The sequence below is a fragment of the Dermacentor variabilis genome, chromosome 5 (genome assembly GCF_050947875.1).
Source record: "Dermacentor variabilis isolate Ectoservices chromosome 5, ASM5094787v1, whole genome shotgun sequence".
Lineage (NCBI taxonomy): Eukaryota > Metazoa > Arthropoda > Arachnida > Ixodida > Ixodidae > Dermacentor > Dermacentor variabilis.
The window spans coordinates 10,217,993-10,232,967 of NC_134572.1; the positions used below are offsets into that span (position 1 = coordinate 10,217,993).

Sequence of the window (14,975 nt, forward strand, 5' to 3'; positions counted from 1 at the left end):
AAGTGAGCTATAAAAATTGTCCGACGATTACGTTACTCCCTAATGCGAAATTTTAGCGGAGCTCTGTACATGTCTTCATTTTGCAATATATTGGCTGGCGCAGACAATCTCTCTCGTGCAGCACATTTCACATGGAGAGAACTGCGGCCCGATTGCCTCGCTAATCAGGAGATTGCGAGATGCAGCTCGTGGGAGACGCGTGGGCGCGATTCACAGCAGGCGCCGCAGACAGACCTCCGCTCATGCAGTGCTTTGTTTCCATACATGTTATCGGTGGACGCGCACGCCGCATGCCATTGGTGAAGAGACGACGGCGCGCTACTCTGGCGCCATCTCGTAGCGGTCGTCGCCACAGCGCCCGTCTTGCGCTGCGATACGCTTTCTTCTCATGCTTTCGCCATATCCTCCTCCTCCGCTTTCCTCCTCGCGCTCTCTTCGCTATCGCCGTCTTTCATCACCCGCTGCGCTCCGCGTTCGCTCTTTCATCCTTCGCTGTGCTCGTTTGCTCGGTTACGCCGAGGGAGGACTCCAGGGGACGACACCAACGCGAAACGTAGGAACGGGCGCCTAAAGACTGCGCTCTGAAATGGTTGGCATTGCGCACCATATTGTAGCTTGGTGCGGGTTGGTCGGTTGGTCGGTCGCTGGTCGGGTTCTCGCCGAGTAGATGCTTCCTCTCTATGGAAAACCCGCATCTGGCGGTGAAATTTTAGCGTAGGAACCCGATGCTCTACTGATTTTTCATCACTCGCAAACACGGCGGCAGCTTCGTCGTTTGAGCAAAAACATAACGCGCATAAAGAGTGGAGTCACCTGATGGAGGACATGAGAGGCTTCTTGGTGATGTTTATTGGCGCCCCCTTTGAAACAGGTAGGCGACAAATTGTCACCTAGCCTATGTGATTTAATCAGGTTTTACTGCATATCTAGCACCTTGCCTATCTGATGTATATCTCAGCTTGCGTGTTTACTACATATATCACTATATTCTACTGTTACCTATGCTTGCAGTGACTCCGGTTCTATCAATATATTCCCTGCTTTTTTTTTCACCAATGCTCTAAACGTCTCTTACTTATCTCGACTGCTATCAGTTAGTACTTGCCGATTATTTATTCGCGTCCCCTTTGAAACAGGGAGGTGACAAGTAATCACCTAGCCTGCTTGAGATATACTCAGGTGTGCTATACATGCTCTTTATTCTAGTGTTCTTGTATACGTCCCTTGAATCCTTATCTCCCTTCCTCAAAACTTCTATGTCTACCTTGTACCGCTATAAATGCCTTGACGGACCCGGTCGTATTAATATCTTCCCCGCTTTCTTTCCACCAATGCTCTTAACGTACCTTGCTTATCTCGACTGCTGACTGGTTGATGCTTCCGACCGCTTTAAATCCAATCGCTTCTGGAAGGTGTGCGTTGGCGAATCCCTTCGCATTCCGCAAGGATGTACTGAGTGGTGTCCAGATTTTTGCTGCAGCATACACATGTCTCAGTTCCTGCGTCGCGTGGATGACGTCACCTAGCGGCGGCCAGAAAACGCATGCAATGAAGCTGATTGTTGCACACGGTTGCAATTTCGCCGATTGAGCTAAAACCAAACGTGCGCTGAAAAGTAGTGTCACCTGGCGAAGGAGTTTGGAGGTTTCTGCATCAGCTAGGTGCCGTCACTTGGCGGCAGATGGAAAACGCAGATAAAAACGCGGATGAAAAAACGGTCTTCGAGGTCGCGATTTCGGACGCCATGGAAAGATACTTTGGTTGCATAGGGTGGCACATTCGCCGCCATTTCGTCGGTTGAGCAAAAACGCAACGAAGCTTGGTGTAACCTAGCGGTGGATGGTTGCGTGCAGGAGAGTAAGGGGGACTTTGAGTTGCCAGTGTTTGTTGAAGCTGTGTTTGTGGCGTCTGAGCGTTAGGTGCTTTGGTCGGTGATGGCTCTGTGTTGTTTTTTGCGAGGTCGCCAGTCGTGTCTGAGGACGATTGTGAAAGGCGTTCGTCTCCGAAATCCGCTGGGCATCTCTTATCGTAATGCATCGTCCGTCATACTACCGGCTCATTTAGCTTCGCTTTCACCGTTTCCCACAGCATGCGAGATGTGCGCGATTTTTTTTTTGTTACCTTTGAATGAACGAGTCACCGATGCCAGTATTAGTGTTGGGAAAACGAAGGACCACACGCCGTGACTGAGAAACGCGTGAGCGCGAACGAGCAAAAAGTTAGACCTGATCTCAAATATCTGGTTCAGTTGCGCTGCTTGAGTGCGACAGCCGGAACAGCGCGCTGTTTTAAGGACCCAGCGCAAAGAGCAGTCCGCCTCGGACAGCACAGATAGTACGTGCATCAATAGCCGCACTTTGAAACCAGGGCACAAGAACTGTAAACAGCGGTGTGCATGGTGGGGGGGGATAAAGAAATGCGTTTTATTTAATGAGACTCGTCGTCCGGAGGCGTAACTGCACCCTGTTTAGATTGTCGGGATAGGCGTGGGTGGGTCCGCGATCCCCAGCGACGAACGATCGACTGCGTGCAGAGTTGGAGCGATGATGGGCTATGTTCTCCTGCAATGTAGCTAGGCGGGAAGTTTCCCGCAGGTGCCACGGACGTGGCTCCCACATTACTTGCACAGCCTGCTTGGTGGCGCGGAAGAGTTGGTTCTCACGGTATTTACTATTCTTAAAGGGATACGGACACAAAAATTGGTGGGTGGTTTTCTGCCTCAGAACAAAAGTTGAACTGTTAAAAATGACGAATACAACAAGCTGCTTAGAAAAAAAGAACGAGAAACACCGTTCTTTTGCGATTTTCTGTTGCGCCTTCTCTCCAAGCGGCCGCCGGGAGAAGCTGAAACTTGACGTCATGACACCACCGCGTGCCCGCGCGAGCGCGGCCAAGGTCAGCCACAGCCGGCGCAATCTTTCCGGAGTGTCGGTCCCTTGCAGCGTTTGTTTATCGCCGTCGGCTATGTTCGCACGTGGTCTGTCTGAAACATTATCCCCGTCAGCGCTCCATGCAGGTGGTGCATCTTACACGCGTGTTCGCACGGTCGTCGATCGGTATTGAAGCATTCATCGTGGCGGAAGAAAATGCCCAGACATTACTGCGCCCACGGCTGTTATAACAGCATTATCGGTCGTGACACGCCGTCGCGCACGTTTCCCAGCGACAAGAAGGTGCGTGAACTTTGCATACGTGCCTGTCAGCCACCACACCCAGCATAGAGACTTCTAAAAAATGGCTTCATTTGCGCGGACCACTTCGTCGACGATGCTTATGCGACCAGCCCGGCTGTGCTGAAAAGCCTTGGCATGCCGCTCAAAAGGCTCCTGTTGAGGCAATACAATTCAAAGCGCGGGTGCTTAGTGATGCATTCGTAACTGTTAGCTGTGTTCGCCAACTTTTGTTGTTCTGGCAGCAGACCCTCTCTCTTTCTGTATGCATGTAGCCGCAGCGGTGACCGCAGGAGTGCCTGTTGAAAGAAGGGAAATTACCCTTTCATTGTCTGTGCAAGAACAGATATTCTCGGGTTGTGACAGAAATTGTTTACCCTGCGGATGCATGTGTTTATCACAAAACAAAATAGTCATGTTGTGTACACTCCCGCTGCGTCTAATATTAAACGATAGCATACGAGCGCTCTTTTAATTGATCAAATATACAAAACACAGCCAGTGAATTAACGCCAGACAACAGCATACATGTGCAGTAATCTAAAATGCGCAGCACATTTATCTACATTGCCGTTTCACACGTTGCTTTTCAACCTCAAGAAAAAAATTACGGATTTTCATAGGTCTCTGCATAATCTTGCATCGGGTTTCATGACTTGGTTGTTCGCGCAGCATTTCCCTAGTAAATGTCACAGCCAAAGATTTTTCCTTTGCCTATGGCCACAGAATCGATGTAGCTAAGTGATCTGGTCGACGGGTCCCTAGCGCAGCCGCCCATCTCAACGAGTTCAACCAGTAAATGGCTTCTAATGGCGTGAATGTGAAAGTAGCTGTAAACACAGGGCTATGAAACGGCTGGAAAATTCCACACATACCGTGCCTCGTCGCGTAAAAACGAAGTGTACAGCGATCGAAAGCCGACAGCGTAGGTAAGCACAAAGCGACGAGCTACGCTACCTACGATTCAGCCGTAATAGCTCCCTTTCTGCCTCAACGCGGGTGACAAAACTAGGCATTTTGCATCCTACGTAACATTACGAATTGCTGCTGCTGCACTTCCGGACTGCCTGACCGGCACGTTCAAGGCCGCCTGCTCTTCTTCGCCGCTTGACGCGGAAGGCTCGTAACCGTAAGCGGTCATATTTCTTGCTAAGTTGGAACGGTCCTCGTCTGCAGGCGTGTACTCATCGCTGGTAGAGGCACCAGAACCCGAATCCATGCTCGCGATTGCGGCGGTGGCGCCAGGGGGGGGACAGTCCGTATACATCCCATTGGCCGTTTTCGAGCAGACGCTCTTTCGACGCTAGCGCCAAGGTCCCCTTCAGTTACGGCCCTAACCAATGGGCGACGCATTAAGCAAAATGGCGGCGCACATGATTGTTTACGTTGTCATGGCAACAGCAACAGCAGCCGCGCGGCACCTCCTCTCCCAAACGTTTTTCTTTCCTTTTTGTTTTTATTATGCCGACCCGCTCCACTCCCTTTCCCCCTTTCCCCCATGCCGCTTGTTTTTACCCGTAAGCGGCGCGTTTTTTCTTCTTTTTTATAGCGCGCTTGTTACCGCGCGCCACGCGCCAGCTCGCAAGCAATGCGCGCGCTACGCCGCGCATTGGCATTGCTTGCGAGCTGGCGCGTGGTGGGCCGTGGGCTATGCGTTGGCACGCACGCAGTCTTGCCCATACTTATATTATACCAGCATGTGCCGGGACATAAAAAAAATTCCACTTCCAACACAACAGATGTTTAGTCTCGCTTTATTGACTTCGTTTCCGAAAAGAGATTTTTCTTACAACGTGGTGTGATACACGCTCAAAAAATGAGCAAAAGTGAGAGGTGCATGACATATACAAGAGTACTAAAGACAAGAGTTCACAGATGGTGAAATAACAAAAGAAAGTGCTAGAAAACGCGAAGGCCATTTCATGTACACACATATAAAACAAGATTTTTATATAACGTCCTCAAGACCTAAATGTAGACGAGCTCCTGATATGTGCACTAAGATATTGCACAAAATTGGACGACGTGTATCACATAGTCATGACAACTATAAAAAGGGAAAACTCACTAGTAATGGCAAAAACAATGGCACGCAAAATACCTGAAAGATAGAATAAAATGCTAACATTGTTTGATTGAGAGCCATACCAAAAGAAAGCTTACTTATAAATCTGCACGAAAGTATATGAAATGCTTGACATGTTCATTACTGCTGAACAAATTGAAAAAAAAAACATGGCAGAAAAAAATAACATTGTACTAAAAACTGAAACACACATTATCACATTATTTTGCACTTGGCCACAACTTGAGTAACGGTGGCAAGGGGAACAGAAGATAGTCGGCTTTTGCAGCAGCACATAGAAAACATTCGCAGAAAGGCTTATTCCTCAATCAAAGACCAGGTAAAACAGGCCAACACGACTTTTCTTTCTACCCGAATGCAATGCTTAGCAATAAAATTACGTCACTTAAGGCACTAAGTCGTACCTACTGGGCTCTCCCTTGTATAATAAACACGCACTGCAAAAATCTGCATGTAGGACACTTGCAATGCTCATGCTTTCCAGAGGAAAAAAAGCGTATCATGCCTACACATGAAGGTTGTTCGTGCGGTTTTCCCATCGGGGGTTACTGAGATAGTACACAAACACTAACAGTAATTTTTCAGCTGTTAGTTGGTTTGTAGAACGTGATACACAGAAAAAGCACTGAGGGCGGTATGGAAAGCTGGGCAAGTTACTGAAGTTGCAGAATGGGACTTGGCACAGAAAAACACAAGTCACAGACCAGGTGACAATGAGGAGGAACATCTATTTGTCAGCGTTCTCTACCGGAAAGAGGCAGTGTAGCACAATCAAGGCGCAACGACGTCCGGAGCCTCATGGAGTACACAAATGGACAGGGCTGTATTCGTGTACATGCGCCTTCTGATGTCCTTGGGTCTGAGCGCTCACCTGTTGTCTTTAGGCACCCGGAACAACCTTGCAGGACTTGTTTTTGAGGTATTTGTGCACCACTGCACGATGCACGAACGGTACGAGTCGTGAAACGGGTGAAACATCGCGGAGCACAAGCACACAGCTACCGAGGACCACAAAACTGACGAAACTAGCCACGTCGGTCAACGCACAGCAGCGCACGCATCTCGATGACAGTAGATAACAAAAATAAAGCGTTACGTAGCGGACTAAGCAGCAGCCGGGCGGGGATGGCACGGCGGCGCGGGCGCGTAGACAGTCTAAGGACAGGGAGTTGAGAGGGTATTACGAGAGAGGGCGTACGGAGAGGAGTTGAGCGGGGGGAAGGGCTTGGCCACCTGGATCGGCGCGCGTGCGCGCGACGATCTGCGAGGCCGTGCAAGGGAAACGGATTTTTGCGTCGCCCATTACAGAGATGGCGCCAATTTCCTGTGCCACCGGAACCGGGGAGTGTCCCCCCCCTGGTGGCGCGCCTCGAATGACCGTGGCCGGCCGGCTGGCTATCCGATGGGGGTGTCGTGACGTCACGCCTTCCAACTCGCTTGGGCCGGGCGGCGTTGCGCGCGCTCACAAAAACGCCAAAAATAAAGCTATCCGCTGAAAAATGAGCGAAGCGACTACTTGTTTTTGGTGTACTCGCACACTGAGGACTCATTTTCTGTATTATCGTAAAATGTTCAGATTTTGTGTCCGTATCCCTTTAAGCAACACAGTCTCCTTTGGTTGTCGCGGACTTGAATCCCCTCGCGCGTTCCACATACTCACAAGTGAACTTGTATTCATACGCCTAAGCCCGTAATCTCTCGCAGTCGCGGGCGAAGCGAATGCAACCAAGGAATGGTGCAGGACGCTCTATCTCATTCCATTTAAGCAGCGTGTGCCAAATCGCAGGAGGCGATTCCGGCGGCTGCTGTGTCGCTCTTGCGGTCGGGGCGCGAAGCTTCACTGAGCGAACGTGTTCAGCGGCGCAGTGCGCTTTGCGAGAGTTAAACGGGCTCTCCCTGCACATCGCTCTTGCGAGAATTATCACCCCAGTAAACTTTTTGACACCCTAGATGGCGTAATTTTCTCCGTCGCCTAACCGGGCCTCCCTCACCTCTGCGAGTCGCTTTTGGTTTTCTGCCACGGTGAAGACTATCACGAAAGCAACAGCAAGAGGCTCTATAGAAAAGAGGAAACGGGTCTTTTTCCGTGCGCCATAACCGTAGGTACCGCAACGAAATTCGTTGCTTCCACTTTCTCTCTCGCACTGTGTGCGTTTATCACGTTCCTCTCCGGCCTCCGTGCCTTCGGCCTTCTCTGCGTACGTGACACCCGAAATTCAGCGAGACGGAGGAATTATTCGCGTCGTTAAAAACGTGGCACTCAGCGGTCGTTTCGTTCCGGCGCACGTGTGTGTGTGTGCGCGCGCGTCGGCGCTGCCACGTTGTGGTCGTCGCTTCTCCGCTGCATGATTGCGCGGTTTGCGTTTCCCTGCGCGCGCTGGGGGCGTCCGTGCAGCAGCCGCGTAGCTTTAAATCTCGCTCCGAAATGCGGCTCACTCACCGCCGGGCGCGCCCTCCTCCGGCGCACGAAGACCGTCCTGCGGCGGTGTTCGCGTGGCGCGCTCCGTGCAGCAGTATTAACACTGCCATCCAGTGCAGCAGCGTGGCGCAAGGAAAGGCGTGCTTAGCGCTTGCGTTCTATCGGAGCCAGTGTCGAAGCAGGGTAAAGCGCGACGGTGCAACCAACGGCATATAGACAGCACAGTACGTGGATTCTGCCTGTGAGCCAAGGGTTCGGGTACTGGTATACGTGTGCGGGCGTGCCTGCGTGCACTCAAGTGCTTGCCAGTTCATAGCGCGCAGTTTAGGCAAATACAAAAACAATGACACGATTTGTGGGCAGAGAAGGTTTCGAGCACACTGCGCTTTATCGTCGACGTTGTAAGAGCAGCGTCGTAAGAAGCAGAAATATAAGACGACGGTTATTGTTTGGAATGAAGAGCAATGCACGAACTGGGGCGATGCTCCTAAGGCTGGCGACATGTATTCTTAAATCGTAAGTCATGCGCGGTCAGGTTTGTCAGAGTGGCACTGTGGCGTAACAGAACATGCTCTGTTGCTCGTGCTTCCTCTGGGTATACGCAGTCGCCACATGGCAGCGTCCGTGCCCACGCAGGTTCGCTCTTGAAACTTCGCGCCCAAAGCACTTTTCTCGTAACAACGCATTTCGGTTTTGTGTTCCGCAAAGATACTGCGCCGGCTAAGGCGTACTGTGCGAATATATTTGGCTCTCTGGTCGCGGTCTTTCGCTGATTGGGCGGCAGCTAGTATATTAAAAGGACAATGAGTCGCTAAGCGAAGCCTTCTCATTAACCGTGGAACGGTATGCGCTTGGCGCGCCCGGACAGAAAGCGCATGACAGGATGTAATGTGTTGCTTTGTTTGATTTTAGTGCAGCCTGGCTGTTCGAAACTCCGTCTGCGTCATTGTTTGTTTGTTTTTGTCTTTGTTGGTTGTTGTAAGCTTAAGCTTCAAGAAAAAAAGATAACGGTAAGTGATGCATAAAGGCTGTCAAGCTTTCTGTCTATCAGAGAAACAGCGAGTCTACATAGGTTACATTCATTTCTATTCTCCTGTTTCTCCAGCTTCTTTTAATCGCATCCTCTTGAATGTTTTCTGAAACCTCTGGACAAGATATAGCGCCAGATAGAACAAGATGTAGCTAAATATTCGTGTTCATATGTGACGTTGAGTACTTGACCAGTCTTCCTTTGTTTTACCTCGTACATAAGGTATTAATATGCCTCGAAATTCGACAACTATAAGTGCTGCGGTGTAATGCATTACCGCTGTTACGTCTCAGAACGACAACGGGTATTCCTTAGGTGATTCTCACGAGGCGGCTCCTTTATCAGCGCTCGCACAGACGACGATGCACCCTGGCACCGACTGTCGACGCGTCAACAAAGAAGCCCCCCTCAAGGCGACAACGACCACAGCATTCTGTAGACGCGGTAACGACCGTGAAGGCAAGGCGCGCCGGGTCGCTGCATGCTGACCGTCGCGGAAACGCCAGTAACTGATGCAAGGGGCCAACGTCGGGAACTTGCACGGGAACTGCGTCGACTTCAGGTTCCCACGTGGTTGCCTCGTGTGCGGGGGCGATCGCGCAACATTGGAGGCCGAGTCCGGCGCGACGGTGCATGGGTGGCACACGTTGCGAGCAGTTAGACGATTATAACGGGCCGAGAGGCAGTCATCAGATTCCCTGGTCTAGGCACCTAAGGAACACGAGTTTTCTAAAGCGGACACCTTTGGTGCAATGTGTCCTGACGGGTGCCGACCTGTGTGTACTCAGATATGCAGCAAGCTCAGGGCATTTAATGTGTTCCTACATTATTATTATTATTATTATTAACCAGGTTTCTGCCATACAAGCCCACAGAAGGCTTTGGCAGACCTAGCAAAATCATACGTACAATTTCATTTTAACGCGATAGCGTTAAGGAGCTCGTGTCGCAGAAAAGCCGGTGTCGTCGGCGTCGGTGTCGGCGTCCGCGGCGTTGGCCGTGAGCGATAAATCACGGCAGGCACTTCATAAATAAAAAGCAACTTCCAAGATGGGCTGGGTGGGAATCGAACCAGGGTCTCCGGAGTGTGAGACGGAGACGCTACCACTCAGCCACGAGTTCGACGCTTGAAAGCGGTACAAACGCGCTTCTAGTGAACGCGGTGTTGCCTTAAAAACGTGCCGTACAGAGTTATACTGCGGTGTATATCGGTAATTATGAGCATGTAACTTACAGAAGTCGCATTTACACGAGTAGCGAAGTAAGTTTCCGCTACATTTCTTCTGCGCTTACCGCACACGCAGAGCCATCTTGCGGCAAACAGAGAAGACCCCCTCCTCTCAATGTACGGCGCTGCCCCGACAGGTGGCGCGCCATGCGCGCATTGGGGCTGTGCGCGGACCGGTGCCAGGCGCGTCGCGGCTCCGACTCCCTCTCCCCTGACGACGCTTCGCCGTGCTCCCACGCGGGTTGCAGAATCAAGCGCCGTTCCTTTCTTTAGATCACTATCTATCTATCTCTCTGCCCGTGCCGATCACGACGTTTGGCTGGCGTAGATCGTTTCCCCCTCTGAGACACCGAGTTCTTTCGTTCGTTCCGTTTGCTCAGGCGCACGTTTCGTTGCCGCGCCGAACGCTGCGTTGCTCGACGCTCTCCGTGTGATAGGTGGCCGCTAAGTCCGATGCGGGGCGCCTCGTAAGTGATCCCTGCGCCGTAGCGCATTGTCTTACACCCCTTGGCGGGTCGATGGGAACGCTGTCGCGTTCCACTCTTGAAGGCGAAGCTTAAGCGTCCTCCAATTTTTTGTAATAATTATTATTATTATTATTATTATTATTATTATTATTATTATTATTATTATTATTATTATTATTTGTTTTGAAAACGTGGAGTGGGCTCCTGTATCTGTAGCCACTGTAAATATGTAAAATAACCCTTTTTTTTTCTGCTACTACCGGACGTACTCATCCCTGTGCCTGGAGGATTACTGGCCTAAACGCTACACCGAGCCGCAACAGCGCTAAGACAAAAAGCGCAAGAGATTACCGAATGAAAACCATCAGCTTGGATAAAACTGAACACAGTCGCCTGGCTATTTGCTTGCGCTGCATTAGATCATGCATAAAGAAACCTGCTTACCGCTACAATCGTCTTTAAAGATCATCCCTAAAGTTCCTTTGCAGATAAGAAGCAAAATGCTTCAGTACTAACGTGAGACAACTATCGATCACTTTTGCGCCAGATCAGCGTAATGTAACCTGAAAGTCTCGTTGCAGTGTATTTTTGAGCCAGCGCTGCACGGCAACGGTGACACAAACGCAGTGACGACCAAATTTAGGCAACACCGGCGAACGCGATTACGCCACAATGGGTAAATAAATAAGATTATGATAACTAAGATGACGCTTTCGACGGGTGCCGCGAGAGATGAATGAAATAACCCCCGACTACTGTCGCTTTTGTATGCATGTATGCGCAAATAAATAAGTAAATAAATGAAAAAAGCTGCTGCTTCTAAGAATGCGTGACACACGAGCCAAGCCCAGCGTTTTTCAGTTCAGTCCTTGAATGTACGGAGATCCGGGCTATTGAAAATAACTCTGACAGTCGCTCTTGCAGCAACACAGCTATCCAAATTAACCCCGCTTCCCCTGTCCAGCGCCGATTTAAATCTCACGGCTACTTGGGGACGCCCGTCCCGATATTGCGCGCCTACAGCGAGCTGAACGACGGGCGAACCTGCTGCTTCGTCATTACCTGCATCGACGGCTGCCTTCCGTCTCCACTAACGTAATATTATCTATTTTGCTTCGCTGTCTTCAACCCTGGGCCCTGCGGCCCTATCCGGCCTACCAACTCATTTGGCGCTTTCTGCCGAAAGATTGGGTCCTCCGCCAAGCGGCTAGCGAGCTACGGCTGGCGCACTCGGCCTCAGTGAAAGTTTTGAAGGCCGTCTTTCTCCGTGTGTCTCCATATCGTGCTTCTCGTTTCCCGTTATTCGAAATCGATTTCAGTTCGGCGCGCGACTCTCGCTTCCAAATGTGCGCCGCAGTCCGGGGGAGGTCGATGCAGCGGGGCCCAGACGGCGGCCGGATTAAAAAGGTGGGCCCCCACCTCTTATGCGCCGCCGCGCCGTCTTAATGCGCGCTCCCATTGCACCCGAGGCGATGCGGGGGTCCCGGGAAATGTGGGAAAGATTCCGGATATAGCGTGTGCGGGTCGGCACGCGCTGGCTGCTGTGCGATGGCTATCGCGGACGCCGCTTTTGTTTTCTCTTCTTTTTTCTCCGCACCCGGTCGCTTCGGCATCTCGCCGCCTCCGCGCTTCATTTGCTTTCTAAGCTGGCGTGGTACCGGCGCTCCCCTCCGTCTCCTCCGGCGATCGTTTTCCGCTGATCTGCTGCTGCCGCCTGTGGGGCGCCCGCTTCGTTTTCTCGTTGCGCAACCAGTGAGGAATGAACTCGCCTTTCTTTTCCTTTCCTTCCTCTTCTTGCTTATCTCCTAGCATTCCTCTCGTTTCTTATTTTGTTTACACTTCATGCGTTCTCGTATAACCCGAATTGACGCCTCGAGTCGTATTCAAATCGTTTAGGTCGGCAGGATCATTACGGGAATAAAATATGAGTAGAAGCAAAGTGGAGTTTCGAAAAGTGCGCCGCCATATAACTGCGTCATCAGCGTGCCTTCACTCTTCCCTGCTCCTGCAAGTCGACAAACAGAAAGTGCGGAAAAGGTCAAATCGGTCATACCTACCGCCACGCTGCTCGCTTTCATGAACAACAACAACGAAAAACTTAGTTTCTTGCTTCTTCTTTTTTCGCTTCAGAATAACCACGAAAACCTCAGTTAGAGCTCCTGCGCAGATCATTTTTTCAGGAACGTGCCACATTACACTCATCTATAGAACAAAACAAAATTTTTCGGTACGTATTCTACTGTAGCGGAGTTAATATTGTAAAAAAAAAATACATGGTCACGTCGGCTAGCTTCTAAGTGCGTTTATATATGGGAATATTTGCCACTTCTGGCTAGTCGCAGAGAGCGCACTATGTAGACCGCTGACGCTGTGCGGGTGCTCGGTTTCTCTCTTCACGCTTGTTGGGATGCAAACGCCGTGGTCTAACATTTCTCTACCTACTCTAGAAACGGTACGAAGGTGTCCTTAAACTGCCTTCTTTTTCCCGCGGTCAACTGTACGACGAGTGGTACGTTGGAAATCTACTACTAATGATATGCAACGGATGGCGACGTCAGGTATCTGTCCTTGGTGATATTTCAACCATTGTTGGCAGTGTATATAAATAAATATATGTTTATTGTATCTCAGGTGGGCCGTGATAATAAGAGGAAAACAAGAAATGTCATCCTCCTCTTCATTTTCCACCATTATTCCAGTGAAGTGCCTCGGTGTAGTTACCTCTCAGTGCTGCCTGAGCCTCACCGGTTTATCGAGACTGAGAACGTTTGAGCCACAGATACGAACGCTGAAGCCGCAGTTGCGACACACGGTGTGAGAAATTCGTGAGAGAGACTTCTGGTCGTTCGACCGATCCCGTGCATTGGACGGCGTATACGCCGCACGGAGCCAAAATGTTACGCAGGTGGCCGTATTGAAGAACCCTGGGTTGCCGTGCAGCACTCCCAGCATCGATGCTTCGCCGTTTTTCTCTTTGTGCGGCGTGGCCCTTGGTGCTGTGGAGTCTGGAAGGCAGGAAGCCGCTATATATTACGAGTCGGGAGAAAACTAGCCGTCGGGATAAGGCCGGAGAGCGAAAGCCGTGGGGTGCCAGACTCAGGAGAACGAGTGGGGTGAGAACTGGCGATTGGGACGGGAGTGAGTATAGGCGTGGGGGGAGGGGGGGGGGGAAGGTGCGCGTGTTTGCCCGGTGGCACTTTGAGGGAGTCACGAGCCGGCGTTGATGGGAGCGCAGGGGACCACGGGAACGGCTCTGTCGCAAAATGCAGCGATACCGAAGCCCGGGGAGGAAAACTCTCCGTTAGATAAGATAAAGTCGTCAGCAGAGCTACGAGTTCGCAGCATTATATCACCTGGCAGTGGCTTCGAAACGCAGCAGAAGCTATTACGAGAGGCAATAGATCGTTGACGATCTGTTGCCTCTCGTATATATATATATATATATATATATATATATATATATATATATATATATATATATATATATATATATATATATATATATATATGTGTGTGTGTGTGTGTGTGTGTGTGTGTGTGTGTGTGTGTGTGTATATAATATTATGCGTCATGTATTGCAAAGCGTGTTTCTTTCTTGTGGGCAACTAAGGAAGACGTCAATTACATACAGGAGAAGCTTAGTTAGGCTAATGAGCTTTTGCATTTGTCGTGACCTCATCAGGCTGTCATAGAGCGCGCACGAAATCAGACGGCTGAAAAATAACTGTGCAATAAATTTGAACACGGCTCGCGCCCCTTTCTTGAGGTGAAAGGTCTTGACGTCACGTACTGCCGACGAAGGGTGCAGGGTTCGTCATTTCATTATCTCTCTCTCCCTTTGCCCTGCATGCTTGCCGCAGCTCACTCGGTCCGATCACCCTGCCAGTTTTGGAGCGTGCGTGTAACGTGCGCTGTCTCCGTTTATTGTGTCCCAGTCGCTGAATGACTTGAGAGCGCGTGGTTAGATCAGAGATAAGAAATTGACATCAGAGATGAAATATTGAGTCGAATTAACATTGTCGGCGCGCTTTTACACCTGTACGCAGGGCACGACACCAAAATTGACAAACGTACAACCTTCCCTTGCCCACAGCTAAAGCCTCAAAATCTGCGATACAGCTTGGCTGACTTTATTAACTCGCTGCGGTTTTAGTTCCAATGTCAGATTCTTGCTCATCATCGTCAAGATCATACGCCTGTACTCTTGTTTTCTTTCATAAATAACTTATAAGCATGCTCCGAAGTGATATGTTCATTAATATTGCTTTCATAACGGTTTGTTTCACTGTTCTCATATTATCGCATAAGTGGCAGATAATATTAGTGAAGTGCCTGCCAATTTTTTTTATATATCGCTCTTCTTTGATATGCGTGTACACACTGATTTGGTAAATTAGGGCATTTTTGTATGCATTCCCATTATAAGAAGACAGCCGGAAGAATAAAGGACTGTTTATTGATAGTGGCCCGTCTATAGCAGTTGGTACTGGGAGCCTAAAAAAGCATGAATTGTGACCTTACTTCGTACTTCAGCCGACTTTCACTTGTGTATTTTGTTTGCCTGTCGCTTGTGCC

At 50.1% G+C, this 14,975-nt stretch overlaps 1 protein-coding gene across 4 annotated transcripts in view; it reads left to right on the top strand.

The window, feature by feature from the left end:
- Positions 1-14,975, top strand: part of bru3 (CUGBP Elav-like family member bruno 3) — a 424,616-nt gene that overhangs the window by 346,155 nt on the left and 63,486 nt on the right. The gene's annotated exons all lie outside the window — the stretch shown is intronic.